The sequence below is a fragment of the Neovison vison genome, chromosome 9 (genome assembly GCF_020171115.1).
Source record: "Neovison vison isolate M4711 chromosome 9, ASM_NN_V1, whole genome shotgun sequence".
NCBI lineage: Eukaryota > Metazoa > Chordata > Mammalia > Carnivora > Mustelidae > Neogale > Neogale vison.
Window position 1 is genome coordinate 38,515,193 of NC_058099.1, and position 25,787 is coordinate 38,540,979.

The window sequence follows — 25,787 nt, forward strand, 5'->3', positions numbered from 1 at the left end:
CCAGTTCCTTCTGCCAGTTCACTACTGATGGGTGTGAGTGAGCTGCTCAAGAGAAGAGGGAAGGGAAAAGGTAGGCAGAGTTCTTATTAAGGTATTTCTACTTCTGGCAGATCGCTACTTGGTTATGTAGAGCAACACATTTATCTGGAGGCCTTTTTAAAAAAAAGTGAACGTTGCCTTATAATGAATACTAAATAAAACCGATAGAATCCAGATTAATTTTTAATGAGCAGCAGTTGTGTACTGCATGTAATAATATTGAAATTAATACATAATTAAAGTAGATTTGTACAGAATAATTCACTTGAGAGTTGAGGAGTGGAGAACAGAATTGAACATCTCCAGAGGCGACCCACAGCTCTGTATCTTGATTTTTCAGACACCAAGAGAGATCAGTGTTTTCTTGAGGCAAAGTCACACTTTCCAGAGGCGTGGGAGATCACTGGGAACTTTGATCTGGGCTACGACCTTCCATGTTAGTTCATAGGAGGCCCCACTGAACATTAATTAGGACAAAGTCCGCACACGTCACAGCCTTGCCTAGAGCACTGTTACCATTACAATGACTTTTCTTCTGCATTTTCACCAGCTAATGATTTTCACCTTTCTTAAGTCAGCTGATTGACTTAAGGTGATTATTAAGTAAGGTGACTGCTTCACTGACAAAGTAAGCAAGCAGTGCTATCAGTCGACATAGCTTTAAATACAAATCGAATTTATTCTGTTGTAGATATTATAATGGAACAATGGACACCCCCAAAATGACAAGGAAAATGCACTGGGGATCCATTTCCTTGTTCTGTGACTCTACTGCAGTAAATGACCACATTGTCACTTTTGGAGAGGTCATCTCTGTGTAAGAGAGAGTGGTTGTGAATTTCAGCCAAATGGTCCTTAGTGAACAACTGCCTTTTTTTTTTTTTTTAAACTCAGCATCAATCTCCCCTTCCTCTGCCCTTATCTCCCAGTTTTCTTGGGGGTAGCAGCTCTCCCACACTTGCAGTCTGTGTACTGAAGATGGGGTTGACTTCGTCCTTGGCTCAAAGAGTGGACTTGTGACTTGGAAGCTCACATCCGCTCCATCTGGTGTGATTGGTTCAGAAATGCGCATGTGATCCAAACTGGGACAAACAGAGCCACTATAACTCAGTCTGGAGCTTTAGGAAACTGTTGGGAGAGAAGCTTTCTCTTTTTCTATGGCTGAAGAGCTGAGAAGAGGTAGACCTGGAATTGGGAGCTGTATTTAGACACATGTCTTCCAGAGAAAGAAGCCAACATGGAGAGAAGCAGATGTTCATGAGAGGTAGGCAGCTTCCTACAACATTATTTAAATACACAAACCCAGCTGTGCCTGGAATTGATCAACATTTGGACTTTTCAGTTCCATGAACAATAAATTTTCTTTTTTTGAGTTGGATTTTCTGCTACTGTAGCTCCAAGAGTCTTGACTTGTAGGGGACTCTCAGAAGTCTGTAGGTTTTCTTTTCTTTAATATAGCTTAGTAGAATCCAGGACACCTCGGCCTCCCAGGCCTATGTGGTCCTGCTGGAATCTGGGGGTCATACCACTTAATTTGGTCTTTGGAATCATCCAAGGCCACTACCTCTATGAGTAACCCCTCTGGCCCAGGAAAAGTGGGGAGGAGGATCAAATAGGAGGATGTAAATCTGGAGATTGAAAAGTGTCCCACTTTTCTAGAGTCCCTGACGTGAGAAGCTTCCTCCAGGGCAGAGCTTCTCCAACTTCAAGGGGTATACAAATCACCTGAGGAACTTGCTAGAGAGGCAGTTGTGATACAGTAAATGCCTAGAGTGGGGCCTGTGTGTCTGCATTTCCAACAAGCTTTCAGGATGCTACTGGGCCAAGGACCACACTCAGAGTTACAAGGTGCTGATAGGGTTTTGCATTTCATCTCCTTCCATCTAGAGTCTGGACTGAGACCCCAGACTGTTGGTGGAATTCTTCAAGGAATGCTAAAGGAGATATTTTCCTTGAATCTTCTCCTCCCCTCTTAGCACAGCTGTTGAGCTAGAAAATGTTTTGCCGAGGGTATACAGGTTATGGCTGTGGATCAAATGCCTAGAACTGCCTCCGGTTTCTTGACAAAAAGATCACATTTTTATTCTTAAATAATTTACATAACTTTTATCTGGTTCTCAGATAAAAACTCCCACTAACATTCTTGCTGTTAATCTTAAAGTTTCACCAGAAGGTGGAACACGTCTTATTTATTACAGATGACCACAAGCCAGCTTTTCCCTGACCAAACTGAGACAGACGGTGTATTTTTCTCGCCGCTGTGCAACTGTGAACGTCAGTCTAGATTTTTCCAGACCAATTGCTAAGTGGTCTTGAAGGAACCTAAAACCCGTGTTATAGTTTTATTTATTTATTTATTTTTTTAAAAGATTTTATTTATTTATTTGAGAGAGAGAGAGTGTGAGAGAGAGCATGAGCGAGGAGAAGGTCAGAGAGCGAAGCAGACTCCCCATGGAGCTGGGAGCCCGATGTGGGACTCGATCCCGGGACTCCAGGATCACGCCCTGAGCCGAAGGCAGTCGTCCAACCAACTGCGCCACCCAGGCGTCCCCCGTGTTATAGTTTTAGAGAAATGGGACAGTGAAGCCTTTTATTTAATAAATACTCATCAATTCTTATATTATTTTTGCTAATTTATTGTTGGTAATAAACACATCAGTTCTTATGGGCTTATCCTGAGCCTACAAGTTTTTTTAACCTTTATTCTAAAATGAGAGGATAAGTATAACAAGAGGGAGAACTCCATGTCCTTGCTAAAAGAGGGTAGAGTGAAATAAGATTTCAGTAATTTCTGGAACATATAAGCAGATGGAGGAGGGCTGAAGAAAGACGAGGTAGCAGATCCCTCCTTGCAGCACAAAGTGGGGGGGGTACTGCAGGGATGACTGAGTGATTCTAGACTCAAATTTACAAGTGACTATGGGAACTGAGCCAGTCTGTGGGATGATGAACTAGAATGTAGGCTCTTTGGGTCCACCTACAGAGATATTTCCTTAGAAAATTGGTAGTAGATACGATGTTAAACTAGAGGTCTCGTACAAGTGAAGCCTTCAAAAATGTGGGAGATGAGGGGCGCCTGGGGGGCTCAGTCCTTAAGTGCTTGTCTTTGGCTCAGGTTATGATGCCAGGATTCTGGGATTGAGCCCCGCATCGGGCTCCTTGCTTAGCAGGAAGCCTGCTTCTCTTTCACCCATTCCCCCTGCTTGTGTTCTTTCTCTGTCCAATAAATAAATTAAAAAATATTTTAAAAAATGTGGGAGATGATCGTATATGTCTTAATAAAATGGGCTGGGAAAGCATCTGAAGAACCTCTGGTGGGAGAGGGAAGGACAGGGAAGTAGACAAATAGGTAAACATGGAGTAATGAAGTGTGTGAGTGTGTGTGTATGTGTGTATGTGTGTTTACGTGTGTCTATGTGTGTGTGCACGTGTCTTTAAAATCTGAGAATTTCTCAGACGGTTTAAGGGAGACAATAGCATAATAGTTAGACTTCAGAAATCTGCCTCTTGTCAGTTATTAGAATAAGATACAAGCTTGATTAGTATTCCTACTAGGCCTTTTGTTTAACTTGCAGCAAAGGGTTTTATTTCCCTGAAATATGATTCCAATATGATGATCATAAGCCTTGGTTAATTTTAAGACATTTCTCTTCACTTATGAAAAAGGGCTCATCAGCACTCCTTGCCAAAAACTCATTAAAATACCTTTTAAGCTCTGCTTTAAGGTCATTTTTAGTATTCGTTGCAGTGTTAATTAGAAAACTGCGGTCTCCTTTATTCCTACCAGAATCCCTTTCCAGTAGCATCTTTGGCTCTGGCATTTTGCTGACGACCCTGTTTCCCCGAATTTAACAGAATAAATGGCTCTAGTTTTGCTTTGCTGTATTTTCTTTAGCTATTAGTTTTGCAGCCTCGATCACTGATAAACCCAAAATCTGTCATTTATTTATTTATTGAGATGCTCTTCACATTTTCCACAGAGTCGGAGAAGATACCAACTAAATTAGTTATTGCAAAAGTGAGATCACAGAAAATAAATTTATATGTTCAGAGTACTAACTTCCATCAAGTTGAATCTCACTTTGCTAAAAGTACAAAATGTCTCATATGTAAATTCAATATATACTTAACTGCTGCATCTTTGCAGACATTCAGCAAATATAATTCGGTTATTGCCTTTGGGAAAATGCACAGAGGAAAAATGTAAACTCTATATTGCATGTGTGCAGGAAATCTGAAGGGGACACAGGAAATCTAGCTTCCGGTTCCAGTTATGGTCCATGTTTGTGTAACATGGCAGGGACAAACACTAAACCAGGGTTTATAAAACTTGTGTCATGTGGGCCTGACCATACTGCTAGGTATCCTCATGACGTGACTTCTGGTTGGATTCAGAGTCAGTGATAAGGTTATGCGGGAGGGAGGGCAAGGAGGGAAAGATAGATAGACTGGGAATGAGAATAGGAACGGGCAGAAGCTGCAGTCTTTTTATAACCTAATCTCAGAAGTGACCTACTATTACCTTTACCTGTTCTGTTATCAGAAGCACATCACTAAGTCCAGCCACACTCAAAAGCAAGGGAAGTAAATACTTGGAGGGACAGAATATCAACGAATTTGTAAACCTGTCTTTAAAACCTCCATAGTACTCTCTGTCCCCTCCTTCTCCTAGTTGTGCAGGGTACGTATCACAGGGCTGCACATGGCAGCGCTGGTGAGGAGCCAGGAGGTCAAGGACCAGGAGTAGGAGATAGGACAAATCTGAGGTTTCCTGCAGAAATTTTGGATAAGGAGTAGGGATACATGTAAAGCAGTGGAACACAGTGGTTGAGGACTTCCAGTCAGGCATACCTCATGTGATTCCCAGTGCTTTCTCCCTAGTTCTTGCCAGTAACCACCCACCCTGCTTCAGTTTTATTGAGATATACAGTTGACCCTTGAACAACATGGGAGTTAGGGGCGCTGACCCCCACACAGATAAAAATCTGTGCATAACTTTTGACCCCCCCCAAAACTTAACTACTCATAACCTGCTGTTGACTAGAAGCCTGCTGATAACATAAACAGTTGGTTAACATGTGTTTTATATGTCGTTTATTCTGCAGTCTTACAGTAAAGTAAGCTAGAGAAAAGAAATTGTTTTTCAATTGTTGCAAATCTTCAAAAAAATGTCCAGTATATTAAGTTTAAAAAAATCTGCATGTAAGTAGATCCATGCAGTTCAAACTTGTATTATTCAAGGGTCAAGCATAATTGACAGTAATTTAACATTTTACATTTTGTTTTTTAAAAAAATCTGTATAAAAGGGTAATAAATGGCACTGAATTTGCCAAGGCCATGTGATCACTTCTCACATTAAATTCTGTGAGCTCTGTTGGCTCTGGTTCTACAACTACAACATATCTCAAGTCTGTCCACATTCCTCCATACCCACTGCTACCTCTTTGGACCAAGCCAGCCTCTACCATCTCCAATCTGGATGGCTGTAAAGACCTCCTCACTTGTTCCCCCCGTTCCTGCTTATTTATAGTTCATTCCCTACATAGCAACCAGAATCATCTTTAAAATTACAAATCAGGGCACCTGGGTGGCTCAGTGGGTTAAGCCACTGCCTTCGGCTCAGGTCATGATCTCAGGGTCCTGGGATCGAGTCCCGCATCGGGCTCTCTGCTCAGCGGGGAGCCTGCTTCCTCCTCTCTCTCTCTCTCTATGCCTGCTTGTGATCTCTCTCTGTCAAATAAATAAATAAAAATATTTTTTAAAAAAATTACAAATCATATCATACCATGGCTCAGCTGAAAATATTCAGTGTTTCCATGTAGGTTTAAAACAGAATCAGGGGCGCCTGGGTGGCTCAGTCGTTAAGCATCTGCCTTCAGCTCAGGTCATGGTCCCAGGGTCCTGGATTGAGCCCTGCATGAGGCTCCATGCTCAGTGCGAAGCCTGCTTCTCCTACTGCCACTGCCCTGCTTGTGTTCCTTCTCTCGCTGTGTCTCTGTCAAATAAATAAATAAAATCTTAAACAAAACAAAACAATCAGAATTCCCTGCCATGAACTGTGGCATCATCCAACTCCCACCTACCTTTCTAGACTCAACTTGGACCATCCTACCTCTAGGGTACTAGATTGTTTCCTACCTCAGGACCTTTGCATCTGTTCTGTCAACCTAGAATCCCTTCCTTCAGGTGTTTACGTGGTTGTCTCCCTCATGCTCTTGGTCTCAGCTTGGATATTATCATCCCTGATCATGCTTTCCAGAGTAGAATTCCCCTCTTCGGGCATTTTTCTCTCTTCATTTAGTTTCTTCTCAGGACTATCACCATCTGTAGTTATCTTGTTATTGTTTATTTTCTTATTTATTGCTGTCTCCAACTGCCTGGAAAGCAAGGGCAGTGAGGACAATGCCCTGTCTATTCCATTTGCTTGCTCTTGTATCCTAAGAGGTTAACCCCATCCCTGGATTATAATAAACTCTTGATAAATAGTTACTGAATGAATGAGAAAACATATGTTAAATGCTTAGCACAGTGCCCAACACATAATAGGTGGCAAATATAGATAATTACACATTGAATACATTAACATCTATTTCACAGGGCTTTGATGAAGTGATTAGTTGGGATAAAATGTGAAGGACACTAACTGCAGCATCTACTACTACTATTAAATTATCAACTACTATTTATTGAATGTATAGTGAAGCATTTATGTAATGGGGATGGAGAGGGATTGATAGATGGCTACCGGCATCAGTATTTTTAGGAGCCTTTAGATGTTTATCTGAATTTTCCAACTTTCATATTGGTATCGCTTAGATTTAAAAATCCCATGCTAACAAGTGTTGGGTTCCACATGGAGACGTGTGAGACAAGTGAGCATATTGTTTTGGGCACAGCTTATACTGTGAAGTCAGTTAAGTGGATAGACCTTACTGTTGGAGGCATCATTAACTCAAGTATTTTGTTAGTTTGCCATTCCTACACTTGACAGAACCAGTCTTGTTTGTGCTAGAATATTTCTGCTCTTGCAACAGGGATATGGATGAGAATTTTTAGGTAATGTTGGAAAAACCATCAGCTGAAAAAAAAGAACAAACCCAAACCTCCTCTAATCTAAGGGCTGCTGCTGGTAGATTGATCAGGGGTGCTGGATCTCCCACTGGACCCCTCCACCCCCCACCCCAGGATCACATTGCATGCTGCCTCCCTTGGCCAAGAGCCTGGCACATAGATGATGCTCATCACAGCTTGTTAAAATCAAGGACATGTGAGTTACAGTCTCCGTCAGCACATTATGCACAGTGTAAGAGCAGTGAATATGGGACTGAATGAAGACTTTGCTGGCTCTAAGTCACTATCCCATTGTTTACCAGCTGTGTAACCCAAGACAAATTACTTAATTCCCCAGCACCTTGGATTCTGAGACTGTAGCATGGGAAAATACTGTTAATTTTGTGGCACAAGATTGGTGTGGGAGCAATGGGGAGATGGAAGAGCTGCAAGAGGAAAGTTGATTATTTTTACTTTCCTCCCTTGCAGCTGGCCTCAGAAAATTAGCTGGATTTCCATCTTTTCTAATCTTTTCAGCCTCTATATGGCTGAGAGAGACCCATGAGTGAGAGAGTGGCCTGTAATCTCCACACACTGTTTCCTGGAAAACAAATCTGGGGGCTTCAGGTTTTATGCATTTTAGTATTCTACAAAATGGGACACCAGCATAGCAGATAGATACAATCAATACACAGTCACTGATAAATATTTTGTAATGCTCTTCTGAAAATGTAACTGGAATCCCCGTTTGACTCTTGCATCAAGCCATTGCCCTTAAGGAAGGGCTCATTAACCTGCTAGCCCTCCGATTTCTGACTTCTGGAAGGGACATCCTTCCAGGGGGTCCCTTTGTAGGTTAGTAGGTACTTCTTCCTTGTCTCAACTGAGTGGTTTCTATCTCTGAGGATGTTTAGCCTGAATGACTTCCGTTTTAACGGAGTTTCTGCCTCAGCCAGGAAGAGTTGCCTTACGCATCCCTTACACTGGATAGTGGTGTGGTCCACAAGATGCCTGAATAAGAAAGAGACCTCTCATAGGGTCTTTATTGGCTACCCTAACAACCCTTGGAATATTCCCCTGTATTTGAAAGAAAACAAATTTGACTTGTAAATTTTGTTTTAAATTTCAACTCTGAAACTAGGTCATAATTTAATTCACATTTCTTGAGTTTTTCCACGTGACAGGCCTTGTGTTGGGATCTCGGGATTAAAAAGATGAAAGGACCTCTCTCCAGTTTTACAGAGCTTTGTGTCAAATGGGAAAGAGAAGCACATGCCTGGCAATTCTATGACAGAGGCAGACAGAAAGGAGAGAGTCCAATCTTCCTTGTCTGCTAATATTAGGAATTGAGGGTGGAGAGGTAATGTGTAAACTATCTACCCCCCAAATTTGTGGCATCAGACATTTGTCACAGTTTCTGTGTATCGGGGGTCTGGGCATGGTATGGTGGGGTGATTTTACTCAGAGTTCTTTGCAAGGCTGCAGTCTGCCTGTTGGGTGGGCTGCAGTCATCTTGGCCTTTGATGAAAGATCTGGTTCCAAGCTCACTCACATAGTTGTTAGAGATACTCAGTTCAGGGCGCCTGGGTGGCTCAGTGGATTAAACCTCTGCCTTAGGCTTAGGTCATGGCTTCAGGATCCTGAGATCGTGCCCCGCATCGGGCTCTTTACTCAGTGGGGAGCCTGCTTCCACCCTCCCCTGCCCCCCTCCCCACCCCCCCTCTTTGTCTGCCTCTCTGCCTACTTGTGATCTCTCTTTTTTCTTTTCCTTTTTAAAAAATTAATTATTTTTATTAACATATAATGTATTATTTGCCCCAGGGGGTGATCTCTCTTTCTGTTAAATAAATAAATAGAATCTTAAACACACACACACATACACACACACACACAAAACAAACAAACAAACAAACAGACCAAAAAAGAAATACTCAGCTCTTCCCAGGCCGTTGGACTGAGGGCTTCCATTTTTCACTGGCTATGGCTGAAGGCTGCCCCCAGTCTCCTGCTTTGTGGGTCTCTGCATAGGACATCTCCCCCATGGCAGTTGCTTCATGAGAATGAACTAGCAAGAAGAGCCAGCAAGAGAATGGGAGTAAGACCAAAGTCACAGTCTTCTATAGCCTAATCTTTGAAGGGACCTGGCATCACTCTTTGCATATTCTGTTCATGAGAAGCAAGTCACGAGGTTCAGTCTACACTGAAAGGGAGAGATTTACACACAGACACGAATACCAGGTGAGGATCTTTAGGAAGCTTCTTACTATAGGAGAGTGAGCACTCATCAAGGCGGACTTGGGATGGAGGAAGAGGAGGGACACATTCAAGGAAAGGGAATCCAAATGAGCCAAACCAAGAGAGCACAGGGGAGGTGTGATCGGAGAATTTCAAACATTTGGCTGGATTTCAGAGTGCAGGGGTGGAGTAATGGTACTGGTAAAGTTTGAAGATGAGGCTAGAAAGATAGGGAAGACACAGGTTATGAGTGCCTTTGTATAGAGAAATAGAGAATGAACTTCATCCCCAAATACCGGTAGTATTAAGGATTTTATTTTATTTTTTATTTTTATTTTTTAAAGATAGATTTATTTATTTTTTTTGACAGATAGAGATCACAAGTAGGCAGAGATGCAGGCAGAGAGAAAGGGAGAAAGCAGGGTCCCTGCCCAGCAGAGAGCCCGACCTGGGGCTTGATTCCAGGGACTTGAGATCATGACCTGAGCCAAAGGCAGAGCCTTGACCCACTGAGCCACCCAGGCCCCACTATTAAGGATTATAAAGGAGAATCACGATTCCACATTTATTTTTGAAAGATCCCTCTCTGGCCATGTTTACAGAGGGGCCATTTATCACATTTACAATTGATCCCATTAGACCCTCATAACCCACATGCACATCAGCTTTCCTGACCTATGGAAGCAAAGAGTTTGAGGGCTCTTCAAGAAGCCCTCACTGGGAATCAGTCATTGGGGTGATTGTGGGTCCTGCTGGTTGTGACATGGCAGAAGTGGGGGCGACTGATCCTTTCTTCTTGCCCAGGAAAACTGGGAAAACTTACATTGGGATCATCCAGGGTTATCCCTGGATAAAACGTAATCAGTCTTTATAGATTCTTCACTTTAGCCTTGCTCCTTGAGAACATCCCAGTGTCTCTATCTTGAAGCTTATGGTTCTGCACTTGGAAAGTTTTGAAAAGCTATTGGCAGAACACTAAAAGACAGGACAAATACGGACCTACTCTGGTGATGTTTTAGAGATTTAGAACATTTTAAAAGTAGAGCACCATAACTGTCATGGCCTCGGTTCCTTGTTTGTAGAGCTGGAGTCTTGAACGTGGTGGTCACTGAGGTGTTGGAGAGTTTCGCATTCTAAGGTTTTCTGTGAAAGGCGTAGTTACTGATTATTCTGCTTGTTTATTTTACTTCCAGAGATTAACCTTGAGGCGGAGTATATTTTTCACCTTTCAAGCCTAACACTAATTCTTTCATGTTTTGGGGTCATACCATTGCGGAGAAAGGCTTTTTTTTCCTTGTACTATTGCGAAATGTGCAGAAAAGCAGTTGCTGAGTTAACTTGGGAACTTGGAAGTGCATTCACTTCCCACTCCACTGCTGACGGGTGAACTTTTTCTTTTCCAGGAGAGACATGGCCATTTCCAACAGGGTATATATAATGCATGAAAAGAGGGTCAGCCTGGAGTAATAGAGCAGATGAGAAGATACTATCTCACAGTTGTCAGTCCTCTGGGAAGTAAAAAGGGGCCACACGTGCATCTGAGTTCTGAGGGAGTCATCTCTGTTCTCCCTCCTCCCACCTGCTTCTGGAGTGGAGTGGTGCTAGGCTGGGCAGTGCTGGAGCAATCCAAACATGCCCCTTTTGAGGAGCGAGGAATCCTGTTTGGTTACATAAAGGGGCTCTCTGTTTACCACTATGCACAGGCCCTTGAACTTGATGTCACGTGAAGATGGCAAAACAATTTCCGGGGAATGTTGAGACCGCTATTGTACATATCATTTCTTGAGCATATTTACTCACATGGGAAATGTGGGATTGTGAGGTACCTGCAGATGTTCCTCAGTAAGGAGGTGGTAAGATCTTCTAGCAACTGCAAGAGGGATATTTACGGGCTTCAAATCTGTTTTTAATTATTTTTAATCTGGGTGACTCATACATGGGTATGTGATTTGCTTATACATTTTTAAAAAGATTTTATTTATTTATTTTTGTCAGAGAGGGAGAGTGAGCGCAAGCAGGGGGAGTGAGAGGGAGAAGCAGACTCCTCACTGAGCAGGAAGCCCCACATGGGGCTCAATTTTAGGACCCTGAGGTCATGACCAGAGCCAAAGGCAGACACTTAACAGACTGGGCCACCTAGGTGTCCCATGACTTGCTTATACATTTTTAAATGGAGGAAACAGTAGGTGGCTATGGAACTTTTAAACAACCTTCTTAAGATACAATCAACACATTTAACTGTACATGTTTTAAAATACATAGTTTGGGAAGTTTGACATAAGAATATGCTTGTGAAACCATTACCACAATCAAGAAAATGAAAACATCCATCATCTCTAAAAGTTTCTTTAAATTCCTTTGTACTGGGGCCCCTGGGTGGCTCAGTGGGTCGAAGCCTCTGCCTTCGGCTCAGATCATGATCCCAGGAGCCTGGGATTGAGCCCCGCATCGGGCTCTCTGTTCGGCGGGGAGTCTGCTTCCTCATGTCTCTCTTCCTGCTTCTCTGCCTACTTGTGATCTCTGTCTGTCAAATAAATAAATAAAATCTTTAAAATAAATAAATAAATTCCTTTGTACTCTGTCTCTTCTGTTCTACATCACCCTCAGTCTCCCAATCACTGATTTCCTTTCTGCCACTATTGATCATTTTGCGTTTTCTGGAATTCCTGTACGTGTAATCATACAGCATCTGCTCTGTGTCGGTTAGCTTCTTTCACTTCACATATTTATTTTGAAATTCACCAGTGTTTTTGCATGTAACAAGACTTTATTCCTTTTTATCACAGAATAGTATACCATTGAATGGATGTTCCATGATTTATTTATTTATTCACCTGCTGATGGACATTTGAGTCACTTCCAGGTTGTCACAAATAAAGTTGTTATACACATTCTTGTACAGGTTTTTTGGTGTGGACATATGCTTTCATTTCTCTTGGACAAATATCCAGGAATGGAATGACTGGATCATATTGTAGGTGTATATTTAGCTTTTTAAGAAAATAGCCAGCTGTTTTCCAAAGTAGTTGTACCGTTTTCCTTTCCCACCAGGGGTGTGTGGTTGTTGCAGTTCCTCCATGTTCTCTCCAGTGCTTGGGATGGTCAAACTTCTCAGTTTTGACTCTTCTAATAGGGGTGTAGTAGTATCTCATTGTGGTTTTAATTTGTATTACCTTAATGAATAATGATGTTGAAGCACACCTTGTCCTGTGCTTATTTGTCAGTCTATCTATCAGTCTATCTATCTATTTTTGGTGAGCTATATCTTTTGCTCATTTAAAAAATTGGGCTCTTTTCTCATTTGGTATTATAATTTATATTTTATAGGTATACATTCTTTATCAGGTACACGCTTTGCAAACATTTCCTTTCATCTAATGACTTGCCTTTTCATTCCCTTTACAGTGACTTCTGAAGGATAGAAATTTATTTATCTATTTATTGATGGATTTTTAAGAAGATTTATTGATTTATTTAAAAGAGAGAGAGTAGGGGGCAGACACAGAGGGAGAAGAAGAGAGAATTGTAAGCAGGCTCCACACTGAAGCCCTGTGTAGTGCTTGATCACGACCCTGAGATCATGACCTGAGCTAAGACCAGGAGTCAGATGCTTAACCGACGGTACCACCCAGGCACCCCAAGGTAGAAATTTTAGATTTGAAGTCTAACTTACTAACTTATCCTTTTATGTATTATGCTTCTGTCTTTGTATCTAAGAAATATGTGCCAAACTTGAGATCTCAGAGATTTTATCTTATACCTTTTTCTAGAAGTTTTATAGTTTTTAGGCTTTACATTTAGATCTGTAATCCATTTTGAGTTAATTTTTTATGTGATATGAAGTTTCTGTGCTACTTTTTGAAAAATCTATCCTTGCGATATGTATGATTTCAAAATTTTCCTTCTCATATGTGGCTTGTCCCCCTGCCCTTAGCATTATCTTTTGCCGTATAGTATTAATTTTGATGCAGTCACATTTGTCAATTTTGTCTTTTATGGTTCATAGTTTTAGAGTTGTAACTAAGTGATCTTTGCCACTTAAAAATCCCCATCCTTCAGCTATCTGTCCCCTGTGGGATAATCAAATATGCAAATATGGATGAAATATTCTTAGTAAAAGGCAAAAGATTTATGTGATCTGAAGAGAAACCAGAGTATTGGATGAAATATTCTTAGTATATGGAATATGCTAATATTGTAAAGACAGTGTATTATTTTAGAAATTTAAAAGGAGTCAGGGCAACTGCAAATGACAAATTAGGGACAGAAGGAGTTTTTAAACATTTTTGGGAAGAAAGGAAGAAAAAATTGTCTTTCTGTTTCATGTCTTTCTGTTTGTTTTTTCTTAGAACAGAAGGGTAATAATGATGGAGATGGGATGAGGCATAGCATCAGATGCAAATTCATGATGATAGTTGGTTGTTCACATTCTGGGGCAGGTGGTATGTGGACTTGGACTTAAAGATTGGCCATAAACAACTAGTTTCCAACACCTTATTCTGTGAGTAATTACTGGGGATCACGGGTACTGAAAATAAAGTACTCAAATTTTTTTTCTCCTACAAATACCCAATTTGGGATCCATGGGACCATTTGCCTTCCTTTCTTTTACGGGCAGGGGACCACCCTTGGTCAGTATCTTTTCCTGTTCCAATTCTTTGCTATTTTGATTAGGCTAGATCTCACGCCAGTCCACGTATTTTCCTTGGTTTCAGTAGCTGCCTTCCTTTTCTATGTCGTTGAAACCACCAGATGGGCTGCTTCTGTCCCCTGCGCCTAAACACATATCAGTAGCCATGGTGAGCTCTCCCATGCCTTGAAGAGCCATACAGGAGCTGAAGGCAGAGGGCACACACAGAGAAAGGCAGGACCCGGGGCGATTGCTTTTGTTAGGGCCTGTGGGTGATGTGTTGGTCAATTCGAAGCATAAGAGAGGGGGTTTTGTAAGTCTTTTAGGGGTCTTATCTAAAGGACACAAAGGGATTACAGGCCCTGGGAGGCAGGGGATACTGTTGAAACCAGTGCTACTGAGAAAGTCATATCTTGAGCTCACTTTTGCTTGTGACCCCGTGGGCTTGCATGAAGGGCTAGCATCAGTGTAAAGCCCCCAAGGCCATTTGGCCAAACAAAATGGATGCTGAGCCAGCAATACCATGGAGTAGCATAATTTTAAACTCTGGATGTGCTTTTGTGCTAAAAGTGTTCATTGGACCTCTGATTTTCCTTCTCCTCCCCCGACTTCTTCTTTTTTCTTTCTATTTTATCCACGTGTTTTGAATGAGTAGTACTGCTATCTCTACTTCTACTATTCCAACTTCTTCTCTGATGCACCGTGTCCTGGCCTCGGCCCTCCCCACTCTATTGAGACTCCCCTCCCGAAGGTCCAGTAACTCCTTCATTGCCATACCTAATGGGCATTTGTCAGAGCTCTTTTACTGAACTTCTTAGTTGCATTTACATTCTTCTTTGAAACTCTATACCATTGGGTACCGTGAAATTTTACTCTCTTGGTTATTTTTCTGATTCTCAGAAATTATTGTCTGCTCAATAAATTTTGCCTTTTTTGTGAAAATGTAAGTGAATCATCGAAATGAATGATAAAGACCATATACACACAAGATTTTATTTGTTTCTTGTCAAAATTTTTAGATTGGGTACTGAAATGAATATCTTACCATTAGTTTTTGCTCTTTTTTTTAGTGGGTCATATGTTCTAATTTTATTCAGTGAACTTTTCCATAACGTTAGCATAACAGAGAAAGTATCCTTCTGGATCTGTTTACCTGTTCTCTTTGCAAGAATCGGGATGGTCATTAAATCTGTGTGCCAAAAAACAGCTGAATTCAGAGTATTCAACTCACAGGACAGAAATATATAGTGTTGTGCCTTAAAAATTATGCAAGCCTTAGAAATCTGTAAATGAGAATTGAATTTGGAGCCTAGAGGTAGAAACTGTGATTAAAGAGACTATGAGAGCTGCTAAGATTTTTTTTTTCTGGGCAGGAGTAAAAAATAAAAGCCAAATCTTATTTGCTTTTATTTCCCTACCACCTAAAAAGGTAATACAAAGGCTTAGAAATACAAAGTTGCTTTTGGAATTTAAGTAGGTTTTTGTCATATAGTATAGTAATCCTTGTTTAAGTCAGTGGAGTAGTGTGGAAGCACGGAGTAAAGGATAAATTCTTTATACATCTGATTTCCCTTCTGTTTGATAGAACAGAGAGAAAACATTAAGTATGAACATATTTTTTTTTTCTTTCTTGCAACATTATTGTCTCTTCACTGGATAGAATTAACCTCTAGTCAAGCCACTTTGATCATTGAAAAGATGTTAGCAGTCCTTTCATTTATTCAAATATTTCAAATACTTATTTATTTATTTTTTTTCGAGAAACCTGTCTAAAATGGGTGGAAAGAGGTCCAGGAAGGATTATGCGGGATAAAGCAATAGTGTTTATATTTATTCTTTATTTTATCATAAGAGATTTTGTTTCCTTTTACTTGCTTACATGAAATATAGTTGATTTATGCCCCATAAACTGCACCAGCCTTCTACAACGGAGGAGTGGCAGCGTGCCTGACTAATGGCAGTTTAAAGTCTCTGATGCACAGGGATCAAATTAAATAAGGCCTCTGTGTTGTCAAGATTTAGTATCTACTGATGCACCGACATTTATTCATCTGCTTTTCATTTAGCTTTGAAGCCTTGCAGGTCAGCGGCTTCTGATGGCTCTGGCCGCCTTCCAGGACCAGAGGAGGCCAAGAGCAGGTTTTGAGACTGCCACCAGGTGGCAGTCTTTGACGGAGAAACCCCTGCCCTCAGGCAACTCCAGGGGCTCTTTCTCTCTTTTCTTCCTCCCTTTCTCTCTTGCTTTCTCCCCTCCCTCCTTCTCTCTTTCCTATGATATTTTTTGCCTCTTATTCCCATGAAACATTTCATTTGTCTTGAGGAACCCATTTATGATTTACCTAGTGTCACGATGTTCTTTCCATCTCTGGAAGAGTGAAGAGTTTTTCTGCAGCCTATCACAGCAGGAGGGACTGTTCCTTTACTCTTCATAAATGTACAGAAGATACAGAAAAGGTGACCAAATTAAAAAAAAAAAGAAAAAGAAAAAATCAAACGCAGAGCCCCCACCCCAAAGCAAACTACATAAAATAACCAGAGACCAAACGTGGGTATAATCCATACTGTACTCCCTAGGAGAAAAGTGATTAGCAGAATTGACTGCGTCTGCTTCCCTCACTGGTCCAGAAGCCATAGTTCCCGTGAGCTCGAGCAGACAGCTCAGACTGACACCTGAAAATCTCCTCATGTCCGTTTTGCTTTTAACCTCAGAAGGAGTCTGTTTCTGTCTTGCGGACAGTTTTATCGATGGGGCATGAGGATGAAGGAGGCCTGGTCTGCGCTTCTGGGACTGGATAGTTCCTTCCTGACCAGCAGCAGCGGGGAAAATTGCATTAGTTAGTAAAAATGGTTTTTCTGAACCTGGAAGCTAGGTGTAGGTGGGGTGGTGTTGACCAAACAAGTGTATTGTTTTTGCTCAATCTCATCACTGTAATTTACATTATAGATGAAGAAGCTAAGAATCAGGAAAGCCAGGAACTTGCCAAGACTAGGTAACAATGATCGTCAGAGAAAAGAGTCAGACCCAGGTTCATTTCATGCTAAGATCCAAAGGCCGTCTAGGCTACCTGCCGTGTAAGTGTACCAGACTTTTCTCCCTGATTCCTTTTCTTTCTCCCCTGTGATCCCATTCTCTATACTTTCTGTTTCATATTCTTGTTCTTTTTTTTTTTTTAAATATTTTTATTTATTTATTTGACAGGCAGAGATTACAAGTAGGCAGAGAGGCAGAGAGAGAGAGAGGAGGAAGCAGGCTCCCCACTGAGCAGAGAGCCCGATGTGGGGCTGGATCCCAGGACCCTGGGATCATGACCTGAGCCGAAGGCAGAGTCTTTAACCCACTGAGCCAGCCAGGCGCCCCCATATTCTTGTTCTTAAATCCAGTTTCCCATCATGCAGAGCAGATTCATATTTCTCCATTGACAGCAGTTAGTACTAATCTCAATGCTGTTTTAATTTTCATGACTTTGATTATGAGTGAGGTGAGCATTTAAAAAAGAAACGTGTATTACTTCTTTTGTGAATAACTGGCTCATGTACTCTGCCTATATTTTTTTCTACATTGGAAACTCTTTTTTCTTAGTTTCTGTAAATAAATTAAAAAATATAGGTATATATATTTGTGTATATATATATGTATGTGTGTTTATATATATGTATATATTACATACAGGTAAAGCACCTACCTTTTTGTACCTTGTCAAATATTGAAAAAGAGAATTGTCATCTGTTTTTCCTTATGGCAAATTTAAATCTTTGTAAATATAAACCTGTTCATTTTTTCTGCTGTGATTCCTACCTTTGTTGTCTGGCTTAGATAAACTTTTTCACCTCAAGATTGCAAACTATATTTTTCTGTGATTTCTTCCTTTATTTCTTAAGCCACTTTATTGAGGTGTAATGACACACAGGAAACTGTACATATTTAATGTATAAAACACAATGAGTTTGGAGAGAAGTATGCAGATGTGAAATGTCGACCACAATCTATGCCACAGACATATAAATCCCCTCCAGAAGTTTCCTCATACCCTCTTTATTATTTTTATTAATTTTTTGATCATAAGAGCACAATGTAAGATCTACCCTGGTAGCAATTTTTTTTTAGGCTCCTCACCCAGCATGGAGCCAGCACAGGGCTTGAACTTACGATCCCAAAATCAAGACCTGAGCTGAGATGAAGAGTTGGACACTTAACTCACTGAGCCACCCAGGCACCCTACAGCAATTAAATTGTTAACTTCAGGCCCTATGCTGTGCTGTAGATTTCTAGGACTCAGTCTTTTATAACGGAAACTTTGTATACTTTGTGAGGGATTTTTTTTTTTTTGTCTTCATTATTATTTAAATCCTTTAATCATCATCATTATTTTTCCGTATGGCATAAAGAAGAAATCCAACTTCATTCCATTTTGAGAATACACGTATTTTGAAACAATAAAAATAAATACATCAAGTACCAGGCACACAGTAAAACTGACTCTATGAAGTCGGTACTATTTTTATTTCAAGTTTTCAGTGCAAGGAACTGAAGCACAAAGGTTTCATGATTCACCCAAGTCAAAGCAGTAACGTTTGGCTTCAGGATCATGAAAGTCAGTTGTCTTTCAGCAGGTAGTCTGACTTGAGAGACTGGCCCAAGATTTAGAAGTTTATTCTGAAGATTTAAGTAGGATTACATTTTCTTCAGAATTATGTTTTTATCTTTATTTCCCCTTTTAAATATTTTAAAAATAGTAGGACATAACCATGTCCTTTCAGACTGAATTATGAAATGGTGAGAGTATTGAAGGCTAACTACAGAAGAATCTCACATGAAGACTATAATTAGATACAAATAGAAATTTACTAATGTAAACCCATACGCGTCCTCCAGACTCAGTACATCTGGAGATGCTTCACCCATTTGCATAAAGCATCTAGCTGTGCTATCTTTTGAAACTCGGCCTGTCCGTTTTTAGCTGCCTTCCCTCCGAGGATGAGGGGCGTGTACTGACCCGTTGATTCTCTCTCTCCCTCTCCTCCTCCTGACGAACGACCTAGATTCCCTCATGTTCGGGATGCAGTGTGTTGCTTTGGAGCCTGCCCGAGCTCACTTGCCTAAACTAATCTCACACGTTTCAGGCTCATTAACTATATATTCTAAGAAGTTAAGTTTATTTGAGTTACATTTGTTAATTTACTCTGTAAGGGAATTAGTCACACCATGTGTGCGGCTCTGCCCTGGTGGCCTGAGAGAATGACCGGATTGCTTAGTATCTGAAAGTCATTTCACCAAGTGGAAAGATCCAACTTTATCAGTTTCACCCGCAACACCAGATTTCATCATTCGGAAATTCGACTTAGAAACAACTTTTGAGTAAACTAAAACCATCGAAGCTGTGGAGAAAACCAGGGCTCGCTGGGGGCCTGGTGTTAAGTTTGGATATTACATCATATAAACTATGAAGTAATTGTTCTGAGCAAAAGCCATAGTCGAGTCTGTGTATCTTGTCATCTGGACAGAAAGATCTTTGCTAACTGTGCTAGTGTTTTAAGAATCAGATATTTAACAAAAAAGAACCTAAGCCCATGGAAACTAAAAGAACATTTCACGAACACTTTAAAAGCTCCTGTCTTTGTTGGAGTGAGTTCTGAAAGGGGTCTGGTTTTTGTTTGAAGACCAATACCTAATTTCTATTTAAAAATTTGGGGTCATATTGAAGTTGAGTTCTGGTGCAGAAGACAATGTCACACAGTCTGAGATCATACATACTCTGTTTTGAGCTACAGAATCTGATAGTTGTTTCTTAACAGCTTTCTCTGTGCTTATATCTCGGTCTCTTTTTTTAAAAAAAGATTTTATTTATTTATTTGACAGACAGAGATCACAAGTAGGCAGAGCAGCAGGCAGAGAGAGAGGGGGAAGTAGGCTCCCTCATGAGCAGAGAGCCCAATGTGGGGCTGGATCCCAGGACCCTGGGATCATGACCTGAGCTGAAGGCAGAGGCTTAATCCGCTGAGCCACCCAGGCACCCCACATCTTGGTCTCTTTGTCTCTTTCTTTGGATCTCTGTCTCTGTCTCTGTCTGTCACACACACACACACACACACACACACACACACCCCTCAGAGCAGGAACTACAGAGGGAGATGACTGGGAGCCATTTCTGAGGCACCCATCTTGGGTGCTCTGCAGAAGAGAAAATCAAACCTCTGTTAGTCTTCAGCAATGCCCCTATCTGAATATTAAGTAGTCTTTGAGGAAGAGAAAGAAGTGTAGTAGATAAAGTAGATAAAGTAGATAAAGACATTCAACTCTGAACCTTGACCATTTATTTGTAGCTAAGTACTGGGAATTTTCTCTGAGGACTTTAAATGCCTGGAAGCATCAAAGGGTCAATGCCTCTGTCTGCATGTATGGCAAATGGAACAGTATAAACTCAGAGATTCATAGAATCCAGGAAAGTTGCAGATACAGGAAGGGGAGAAAAAATAGCAGGATCTGGACCAGATCATGACAGAGATATTTTCATTATCTGGCTCAACTAAGAATTTCCCCCATTTTTTAAGTGAGGAGGGAGGTAGAAGCTAACACCAACAACGTTCTGCTTATTAGATGTAGTTCATTGTGTGTGGCATTGTGCTTAGGTCAACTGGGGTAAATTGTCAAGTTTAGTCCATTGAATGGGATCATTTAACACTTTATATTTTCTTTTGTTGCTATCAGAGTCTTAGTAGAATTGCTTCTTTATATATTGTTGGAAAGAAATGACAGAAGTTGGAGGAATCTGCTGATAATTCTAGTTAAGGTTCTAGTGGGCAGCACAGGTCAGTGGCAGTGGAAGACAGCTACTTCAGACCTATTGGTTGGATTGATTTAGCAGGAGAAAGAGTTGTATGGCAGTAGAGGCAGTGAAGAGATATTAGATCTCATACCTCGTCAGATCATCAAAGCTAAGAAATTTGAGGTTAGGGCAATAAAAGACTTGTCCAAGGCCACCAAGGGAACATAGCAGGACCAGGATTAGGATGGAGATGCCCTGGCCCTGTTCCCTGGTTCACCTTCTGCTTCCTGATTTCACCAAATATGTGTGTTCTGGCAAGGGAGAAAGTCTCTCTTAATCTGTTTCCAGAATAAAATGTTCTTTGCCATTTGCAACACTCCAGAGAATAGAAACATAACAAAATCATTGTTTTGCATTAATACTTCCATTTTCAGCCATCTCAGCAATCAATCAGAACTTTTATCTCCTTGCCTGAAACGACAAGGACATTTAATTCACAACAATTTCCTTTTTCCTTTCTCTCAGCGACTCTATTAAATAAAACATGATGGATCACAGTCTGCATTTGCATGCCGGCTAGAACACAGTCAGGGCTCTGCTAGAGCAGGGAGGATCCTGCCCTTGCCTGAACATGATGGGGGCGAAATGGAATTCAGTGCTGGGAAATGCTCAAATTCTGCACATATGAACATTTTTCACTTAAGGAAAGGGGCCCAATTAACAGCTAGAATGAATACTGGAAGCAATGCTAAAAATTAATAAATAAATTCCAATCAATATAGGTTAGAGTCCTGCCTAATTAAGGCTAGCTTTTAATGACACTTGAATTTTAGAGAGCTGAACTAGGGCATAATCTGGCCAAGTATTCATGTTTCTGTACTGGACCTTTCAGTTAATTCCCTCCTTCCTGTGATAGAACAGAGAGTTTTTTGTTTTTTGTTTTTGAATCTGTGCATTTATAGAAACTGTTCATATTTCCTCTTCTTCTGAGGACCCAGGGATTCTTGTCTTGGATGTATTTTAGAACAACCCAGTGTACATTGCAATCTTGCATATGAAGCTATTGATTGTATTGTTAACAGGACCGTAAAGCCATTGTCCCCTCCAACCACCTGGTTTATGCAGACAGGATCACATTTCTACTTCTGTATTCTCTCCAGGAAGTTTATGGTTTGCTTACAATCAAAGTTAAATAGTGAGGTTTTGACTTGAGTGCAGATCTCTTGCCTCTTGGTGACAATGCTGTTTTCATACGTTCCTTCATTCAAGAGATTCTATTTTGATCAGTGAATGTCAAGATAAACAAGGTGCCTATCTTCTCACAAGAAATTTACAGATTGGTGAGGGAGTATGGATAACTAGTAACAATAACACAGTGTGGTAGGTACCGTTTATGGAATAAGGATGAGATTCTGTGGGAGCACATTGGAGAGATTTGCAGTGTAATTTAAGGGCTAGGGAAGGTGTTCCAGAGAAGGTAAAATCTAAATTGCAATCTGAAGAATGGAAAAGAGTTAATTTAGTGAAAGGGTGGGGGGACCAGGCAGAAGGAATAATCCGAGGTGAGAAAACACAGCTCATTCGTGGAAAAATGTGCCACTCGTGCACAGGATACCTCCTGTCAATATTGACAATGATGAGAGAAGAAGCTGGAAAGAGAAATTATTTAGGCTTCATAAGCCACATTGATGATGTTGAACTTGCTGTTTATTGCAGTGGAAACCATTGAGTGATTATCAAAGCAAGATAACAAAAGTACATTTAGGCAACAGAGCGATTCCATAGGAGGTGAGGTTATGGATGATGGATTGGAGAAAATCAAGCAGACACCACCGCTACCACAGCCTGGGAACTCTGTCTACAGACTCTTTAGTCGCAGTTGCTTGGGAAGGAAACTTATTTAGGAAATGAGCAAATGCTGGAATTTCTACTGACTTGGTAACCAAATTTCATAGTCTTTCCAAGTTCCCGAAGTAGGATTCTGTAGGGCGACATTCCCCAGCAGGGCAAAGTTGTAGCGGTTGGTGTGACTCCCTTATTAAATCCAAATCTGTAGATATTTCCCTTCTTACATCAGGGAATCTGCAGCTCTTCCTAAGTCTTAAATTCCCCCAACATGCTGGCTGGTGATTATAGTCATGGTAGCAGCAGTGACAGCTCTAGCAACAACCTTCCTTATCCAGAATTCCCTGGGAGGATGCTGCCTTCAGGGTTTTGGTTTATAAGCTCTTAGAGAATCAGAGAGTCATCTAGTAGCACAGTACTCCCCCCCCTTTTTTTTGCTTTTGTTTTTGTCCCCCCCCCCTTTTTTTTTAACACTTCTTATTATTTGTCTCTTACTCATAGTCCTTGATTTTAATTCTCTGTCTGCTTAGGGGGTGAAGCTGAATGTGACCCTGTAAGGGCCTATTCAGCCAGAACGGCACCCCCCTGGTTGAACAGCCATTTTGTTGTTTATGCAGTAAAACTTAAATTGACCCTGCCCCCCCAGAGGAACTTACTTAAAAGCAAGTCTGGGAAACCGGTCCCAGGTAACAAAGTCCAAATACAAAGGTGGGCCAGGTCAGGTGGAGACATCCAATCAGTAAAGCGTGCATACTGTCTCCCTAGCTACCAAGGAGTATGGGCCCTGCCCTTTGGGTGCCAATTCTGACCAAGGTGGTAGGCTAGTTCAAATAGTTACTATGGGGTGAATTGTAATTCAGCTGGTCACTTATGTGTGACCTAGCAGGACTGTGAAGCTTTCTCTGTGTTACAATCTCATTGGCCACCTGTGCATGGCCAGGCCCAACCACATGGCCTTTGCCCTTAAAAGCTGGTCTGTAAGGCAGGGAGAGGACACCTCTTCGTAAGAGACGGCCCTGACCAGTCGGTTTGATTCTCAGTGCTTGGCGTGAAATAAAGCTTTGCTTGACCTTTGCTTTGTATCAGTCTTGCTCCTTTAATCACAGACCCATTATTGGGGGACCCTACAACCCCAGGACTGGGGCCCTATAGGGACTTTGCAAAGGTGCATGAGTCTGTACCATGGGATCTACGCATCCACTCTTAGGACTCATTTTGCTGTCGAAGTCTACATATATGAGAAGAGTCCCTATTTATTTCTATGAGTAACAAAAGGAAAATAAGAAACTGTCATTTTTCCTGGTTCACTAGCTCCTCGTTGCCCACGACAGGCCCACTATCTTGCCACATCTCGTCAGGCCTTACATTTATAGAAACCAACAGAGCTCTCAGGAGTAATCTTCACATAAATTACATCAGGGAGCTTTTTGCTTGGCCCCATTCACTCTTCAATCCTAGTGTGACTTTGAATTTAGAGGCCAAGACAGGTCACTTCTAAAGTCAAGAGTGGTTTATACACATTCCAGCAGAAGCTTAGGGAGTATCCCGTCAAGGAAGAAGGGGTAGGAATGGCTGAGGAAGGTTTCTGGAGCTGCTGTGACTGGCTCCTCTTCTTTCATTTGAGATGATTTTTTTTTTCATTTCATTTTATTTTCTTTCTTTTCAGTGTTCCAGCATTCATTGTTTATGCACCACACCCAGTGCTCCATGCAATATGTGCCCTCCATAATACCCACCACCAGACTCACCAAACTCCCGGGCCCCCCTCCCCTCCAAAACCCTCAGTTTGTTTCTCAGAATCTTATATATTGAACAGAAAGTATAAATTCCTGTCTTCCTACATAGATGTCCATGCCAAACCTGGAGTTTATTAGGTCTCATAAACTCTTATCTCCCTCCCCCATGTCGCTTGCTATTGGTATTGTCTCACAAAAATATCCATCTGGCATTTATTGGACTAGATAACAAACAGACCCAGGGCGTTCCCTATTGTCTCCAAGGAAACCTTGGAGGCAAAGCCTTTATTCTCACTTAACATAGGATTCTAGGATCTCATTCCTATTTTTCCAGAAGGTATAATATTTGTTCAATTAACATTTCCTGAATTGAATGAAACCTTCAAAGAAGCAAATGGGTCAGAATCTCCCCATGCAGTCTGCACCTTGCAAACAACATCCTGAAGCTACTGGTGCAGTGTTTCCAGGTGGATGGAGTGGGGACCTATCCAGAAATGGCACCAGGCTGACAGGGGCCTGTCAAGGTGAAGGTGATAGATGGATTTGCGCAAGGGAGGTGGTTATTTTAATAAGGGTTATGTGAGTGAGCTCAGAATAACCAGCTGCCTGTCTCCACAGGGAGCACTATTTGACATAAATGAAGACAAGGACAGTGATCAAGTCTGAAAGAGAGTTAATTGAAAAGGAGTAGCTGGCTCTGATCTCCAGATTGAGCTTCTGAGGAGGATCTGGGGAAGTCAGAGTGAGTCAAATGATTTTACATGCAGGGATTTTCCCTGGGAGACACAAACACCATAACTTTATTGACCTCAAATCAGGAAAAGGTCAACATCACAGAAGCTCAAAGGGTGTTCGTTTCCAAGGGCTGAATCTCTTAATTGCAGTGTTCATTAAAATGCTATTTGGTTTTTTTTTTTTCTTTCTTTTAGAACTAGACAAGGTTTTAAAAAATATCAAAAGAAAGGAGAATGAAAGAATAGGGTATTAAGTGTTTGGTGCCTTTTCATTTTGTAACCAAATGCCGTAGCCTTTGGGTTGAAAGATAAAGAAGTTTGGCTGTGCTCCCATTTCTCTATTAATTCTTCTGGGAATCAAGAATAAGCATGGGTCTCAGAAGAGCCAGCATTGGTTTTGTCTTGGTGCTTATGAGCTACATGCTGTATGTTGTCTCCAATGTAATATACAGATCTCTGCTCCTATATCATCGCTTCCGACTAGCTGTATAGGACCCAATCTGTATTAGTGTTGTCATCATTCTCTATCAGTAATTACTCAGATGCAGTATGCTTTATGGTATTTAGTAGTATTACATAGTATTATATTACATCCTGATTTATCTCTTTATCTTTCTAACCTGTTTGACTGTGACCTCCATGAAGGCAGGGACTTTAATTTACTACTGTATCTTCAGTTCCTCGGCTAGTGCTTGGTTGGCACTGTTAAAATGAATGACTGCATATCCTGGACAAGAATTTTCATGTCTATTC